We start from the raw sequence: 6,934 nt of genomic DNA on the forward strand, positions 1-6,934 counted from the left end.
TCACAGTTCTGAAGCTAAAAGTGCAAAATCAGGATTGGTTCCTTCTGAAAGCTATGAGGACAGGTTCTGTTCCAGGTCTGTCTCCGTGGCTTTATCGATGGCTGTCCTCTCCCTGTGTCTTCACATCATGCTGCTGCTATAGGTGTGTCTTTCTTTCCACGTGGCACTCTTTTTAGGAGGATGCCTGTCGTATTGGGTCAGGGGACTGTGCATTCCAATGTGACCTTAACTAATTACATCTGAAATGACCTTTTTCTAAGTAAGATCACATTTTGAGGTACTGAGGTTTAGAACTTCAACATACAGATTTTGAGGAGATAAAATTCAATTCAAAGCAATGTATGTGAAGTGCTTAATTAATAATTAAGTCCCATTAATCATTAGGTATTGAAATGTTTAGTATCCAACTCTAGCCTATAGGTTTTATAAAGTCTGGGCTATAAAAGATATCAACATGGATATCAACCTGGATGGCTTCCTCCTTGCTCTTCCTTGAGGTCCCCAGGACATCAGTTCTCTCCCACAGATTCTCAGTCAGCAATTCAGAAAGTAAAAACTAGAACAGTTTGAGTGTAATTGTAATATTTTATCAAGTGCACTAAGGTCACACAATTGAGAGAAAAATGCCTTGATGCTGTATTATATATCTGTGTGCTATGGATGTGTGTGTATCTATACATACATATAGTGACTTGTGCATTCATATTATATGGACCAACACATTAGCTAGTGTGTGAGGTTCAGCATCAGACAGACTTGTGTTCAAATCCTGGCTACCTGATTATTAATGATGGTCAGTGTCCGGTTCATTATCTGTCAGTTGAACAATCCCCATCTCACAGTATTATTGTAAGTATTAAATGAAATAAAATAGCTAAAACTATCAACAACATTCTGGTGAAGATGAAGCCACTCATTAAATGGAACCCATAATAAAATAGTCATTAATATTATTTCAGAGGAGTCACATCATTTGCACAATTAACCTAAGATTGAGCTGCTTGCTTGGAAATAAAAGAAAAAAGGGGAAGGGGGAGAGTATGTAAATAGTGATGGGGATTGTTCTGCATATTAATATTCTTTATTACATATTTCTATATTCATTAAATATATGTATTTCCCCATATTGTTATATACACAAAACCTCTAAAACTGTGCTTCAGAGGGGATATATCACTTTGTCAGGAATAACTCCCTCGTGGCCATGCGTGCTGACTTCAGAAACTAACAGCTCTTGGGAAGCCATGCATTCGTGTTATTACCATCATGATATCAGACTGTCTCTGAGCTTTTCCCCCACCTGAGAATAAACACTTTAAGAAATAAGGAACAATCCTGGACTTGGTTTACACTTTGTTCATTCCTGCCTTTCACTGGAGTCTTAAACATCATAAAACTTGGTGAGAACCCCTGTATTAACATAATCCCTCAACTGGTTGAGGTAAGGTGCTCTCCTTAACTGTTTCAAGTCCTATTTCTCTTACCTTCATGAATTCGTGCTGATGGGAGTGTCCTCATCACTCCTGCCAGGCCCCAGAGTATCCTCCCGGAGAACAGATAGGTGGAAGCATTTAATCTGTTGGAATGGTACTTGAATTTGATACAGTTCTGTGTCAATTTCAGAAAAAGCTTCAGTTCTAGATTTGCAGACACAGGAATCTGAACCATAATTTATGATTCAATAAAATCAAAGCACCTTGAGTTTATCCCAACTGCAACTGTTGACCCAATCTGTTATAGTTATTATTCTTTAGTTTTTATTTATTTTATCCATGCCCAAAAACTGTAGGTTTGTAAATAAAAAACACATTTCAAATGGATCTGCTGTCTTCATTTCTACTTTTAAGAGTTTCCCTATTGATTTCTAAAGTTCTCAGTATAATATTTTTCACCTAGAAAGTGGATGCACAGTGATGATTAACTGGTATTGAAGAGGTAGACACCAACAAGTTTGGGTTCATTTTGTCAGTGATTAAGTACTTGATTACTCTTTAGAAGTAGGCCTGCTAGCTAGAACCCTGGTATTTTCTTAAAACCTCTTTAAAATATAATAAGCATAGTCAATATCTCAAAAATACCAACAACTTTAATTCCAAGAGTATCTTTAATGCTTACTGAAGCATTTAAAAGATGAGTGGCCAGTGATTAAAAACCATTAGCAAGCAATCATCTATAATGGGTTTTATTTAGCCAATTCCAGGATGCCAGTAAGAAAACAAATCTTTCGTTTGCCAAAAGCATTTAAGAAAATCAATTGTTTTACAAGCTAATGATGAAAACTGTTAAGACCAAAGCAGATCTTCTTAAAATATTATTTTCAGGATAAATAAGCTGTAAGAGCAGAAGAAATAACATGCTTAGCCACTCGATTCACTTTTTTCTTTCTTCTAGCAACCTACATTATCCGAAAATTGTACCAAGATTTTTTTTTAAAAAAGGGCATTTTAGGGAAAATACAGAGGGAAGCAAAAAAGGAAAGATACAAAAGAAGACCAAGGAAGCACTTTTGTTTCTCTTCTAAACTAGGAGGGGTGGAGAAAGCAGAAAGGCAGACGAAAGTCGTCAGGGCAGCCCGGGTCAGATAGGTCAGGCAAAAAAGATACAATCAGTCTCACTGCAGCCCAGGTCAATCCAGGGAATTGGCATTTATCTCATCCTTTTTTTTTTTTTTTTACTTCAACCGCTGTTCCATTTACCCTCTTATTTCACTGTTTTTTTTTCTAATATCTTTGACAAATGTCAGATTTTTCCCCTAAGGCTATAAATATCTTTTAAATGCTATATTTGATTACTGTGATTTTATTTTGGTAAATACATTCCCCATATTCTTTCTAGAAAAAGAAAAAGCATAGTATCAGTTTACCAATACTATTCAATCTTCTTGTAAATCTATGTAAATATCTTTGCCCTGAAATTTACACAGACACTTTGTTTCACACTCTGTGGGATGCATGGGAAAAACATGATACCTAATCACATTTCCAAGAGAATTATGAAATCTTAACTTAGAATCTTCCATTCCATGGAGGACTAGCTTATGGTTTAGTAAAGACACATTGCCCCTGCCGTTTTTCCCTTGCAAATTCACTGTGACTAATACCACAATGCAAAATTACTGCTATAGTGTCCCTGCATTCTACTAAACCAGACATGAAACTATTTGAAATCTTTGTTTGAAATACAAGTTGTGTTTTAAAATGTTGGCATGAGTCGGGCGCCTGTGTGGCTGAGTCAGCTAAGTGTCCGACTTTGGCTCAGGTTGTAAGGACGCAGGTCTGAATTCCGGCTTCTCAGAATCATTAGACAATAGAAGGGCACACGTTGCCCAAGGAAGGAGGGGCCACCCTTGTAACGCCCAATCAGGAAAGGCCAGCTAACACCTTTAACATTTCTAAGGGCGGGGCTAAAGATGGAAGCTAAGACTAGTCACGCCCTACATGAGGGCCATGGGCCCACTCTGTGATTGGTCAATACTCCAAATGTTGTGATTGGCTCCCACTAAAAGTATCAATGTATGCTTAAAGTTACTGCCAGTATTGATAGAGGGTAGGGATTGAATTGCTGTGCCTGTGTCGCCATTCCTGTAACGCCCCCTTCCTAAAAGAGCCCCTACCCCGCCTTGTTCGGGGCTCACTCTCAGCATGAATCCCCTGCACCAGTAAAGTCTGTGAGCCCGAGCTTAGGCCCGGCCAGCCTAAACTCGTAATAAAGCCCTTTGCTTTTGCATGCGTGACTCGGTCTCCCTGGCAGTCTCTGGTTTTTGGGGGCGATATTGGAGACTTGGGTATAACAAAGTCATGATCTCACGGTTCGTGGGTTTGAGCTCCCTGTCGGGCTCTGTGCTGACAGCTCAGAGCCTGGAGCCTGCTTTGGATTCTGTGTCTCTGCCCCTCCCCCACTCAAACTTTGTCTCTCTCTCTCTCTGTCTCAAAAATAAATAAACATTAAAAAAACTTTTTAAATGTTGTCATGTGTCAATAAATTTACTATTTCTTCAAAACTTCTCTGCAACTCTGGTACTAAGTAATAGCAGTGTGGGAGGTAAGCTATGGAATTCTTGGTTGATGTACCACACCGGCAAAGAGAAATGCCATTGTCATTCAGTCACAAGGAAAGCTATTCTGATAGCTGATGGAGATTTCCCACTGGGTAGGGAAAATTTTTCCTCACCTTCAATAGTCATCAGACAAATAACTGACTTCTGAAACTCGGTCCCATGGGTTCACCATGATGGCGACACTGTATCCATTTCCACTTTCTCTCTCTGGAGAAGAGTCAATGGCAGTCAGAAACAACAACAGCCATTTCTAGTAAACAGTGCAGAACACCCTTCAAAAACCTCAAGTGAGGGGCACCTGTGTGGTTCAGTCATTTAAGCATTTGACTCTTGATTTGGCTCAGGTCATGATTTCACGGTTTGTGGGGTTGATCCCCACATTGTGCTCTGTGCTGACAGCACAGAGCCTGCTTGAGATTTTCTTTCTCTCCCTTTCTTTCTGCCCTTCCCTGCTCTTGTTCTCTCTCTTCCTCTCAAAATAAATTTTTAAAAATACTTTTAAAAAATAAATAAATAAAACCTCAAGTGATACAATAGGCTCAAATCTGCTATTCTACTGCTCTAAGTAATTGATAGTAGTAACATGGCAAAATTAACAATCAAGGCAGAAATTTTCTTTTGCGTGGCCTAGATTATTTTCATGCATTCTGTAAAATTTAATCTGCAATATTTCCAGGAGTTCATACCTTGAAAGAAATCAAACAGGCATATAAGAGAAACTAGTAAGCCTGAGAGAAACTTAATTTACCTGATACTTTCTCCATTTCCTTCATTCTGCTTTCTATTTTATTGGTTAAAGACACATTTAATACACTGTGCCTTTCCACTGGGCTATCCTTGGTTATGACTAATCCTGGGAACCTGATTTCATGGACTAATCCTACATTTCTCACTATTAGCCAATGCTTGCATTTACTTACTTTGCTCTAGGAAGAGCACTGGAAAAATCAGGAATGGCAAAGGGTTGACCATGAATAGTGCATATTTGGTACTGGAGAAAAGTGTTCTGAAGGCCAGAAAAATTTTCTGAAATCCACGTCAAATTTTCCTTCTCAGCTAGTTTCCATTTAACACCTTCTCATTTAGTTAATAACTGTCTCAGACATTGGAGGATGAAACGAGACCAAGCATTGCTTTGGAATGTGAGAGCAGAAATATCCCTATTTAGGAACAAGCAAGTAAACACTGGAAAATAAAGCAACCATGTAAGCCTGACTTCATCTAGTCCCCTGAGTGACTTTATTTGATTCTTCCCGGTTATCCCGCCTTCTGGCGAATATGAATGCTCAGAAGTCAGTAAGCCGTCTGGTTTATTCTTTCAAAGATCAAGAATACATACTAGAATTGATAATTCTTGGCATTTTCACTATTTGATGGCTTTCTGCTTTAGAATTTTCCTTGTGCAATTAGTATCTGAGATAGTAGTACTCAGAAAAATACCACAAATGATAGCTAAGGGCAGCAAGAAATGAGGCCTCTTTTGTCAAGAATGGTGCTTTCCAAAATGGCTTTAAAAGAGTCCAGTAAGTAAGCAAGGCAAACAGTTTTTGCCCTAGCTAATACATTTTTTAAACCATTAAACAAACTAACCAGGTTTTTAACCCTACTTTAAACTTTGACACACCTTGGGAAAGAGACTGAATTTCTCAAATATATTTGACCAAGAAAAACTCTGTTTAGACAACATCAATTAACAGTGTACCTTTCTGCATTACAGTTTTGAAAGAAGCTACTATAGGAATACGGAAATCCTGAAATCATGAAACACCGTGGTCCAAGAGGAAACATGAACATGGTAGGTACCACCACCTCGTCCAGTGTGCCAGAAAGTTCCCAGATGTATAGCATACTGTGATTCCTGCAACTGTCTTCTGCTTTCTGCCCCAAACGCTGAACTAATCCATTCTTTGTGATCTGTTTTCAGGTGAACTTCTTCATCTACACCAGTGAAAGAAAGTGGCACAGATAATTTTTTTAAACTAAGGATTTGCAAACTTCTAGCATCACCTTTGGTGCCACAGTTTGGTAATTCACAAAGTTAACAAACAGTCCCATGACACTTAGATGACACTGGAGAGGTTGACTGCTTCGATTTTCTCTTTTCCTGCCAACCAACACTTGGCATCGGTGCAATTGTCCTAACAGTTGTTTTCAGATTTCAGGGGTTTTTTTTCTAACATGATCCTATACAGCGTCTAATATGTAATACTAGGGTTGTGATGTGATAAACACACAAAGCTTTTTTAGAAATCTACAAAGCCTTTTTTTCTTTTCTTCAGTTTCATTGTAAAATAATGATAATAATACATGTTTCTTATTGTTTCTTCAGGATTCAGAAATGTGCATCAAGTACAATGACTAGGATAGAGCATACTCAAAAAGCGTATTTCCCACTTTTCTGCCCTACTTATACATATATTCCTCATTTTCCAGCCAGCCTTTTGCAACTGGTACAGAAATACATGAGCATCAGTCATGTCAAATGACTATTGCCCCCAATTATTAGCCGGAAACAAATACCTCCTTTTAAAATGTACATCCATTGTGTATATATACCACATCTTCTTGATCCACTCATCAGGTGATGGGCATTTAGGCTTGTTCCATGTTTTGGCTATTGTTGACAGTGCTGCTATGAACATTGGGGTACATGTGCTCCTATGAATCAGCATTTCTCTATCTCTTGGGTAAATCCCTAGCAGCGCTATTGCTGGGTCATAAGGGATTTCTATGGATAGTTTTTTGAGGAACCTCCACTGGACAGGAGTCTGATAAGGGTGACTCCTTAGCCTTTTGGCCAGAGCCATATGTTCAATGGGGAGACCATCTCAAGGAACACACTCCAGTAGGCAGTTAATAACAAGTGTTGGTGAGGAT

The sequence above is a fragment of the Suricata suricatta genome, chromosome 8 (assembly GCF_006229205.1).
Source record: "Suricata suricatta isolate VVHF042 chromosome 8, meerkat_22Aug2017_6uvM2_HiC, whole genome shotgun sequence".
NCBI classification, from domain to species: Eukaryota; Metazoa; Chordata; class Mammalia; order Carnivora; family Herpestidae; genus Suricata; species Suricata suricatta.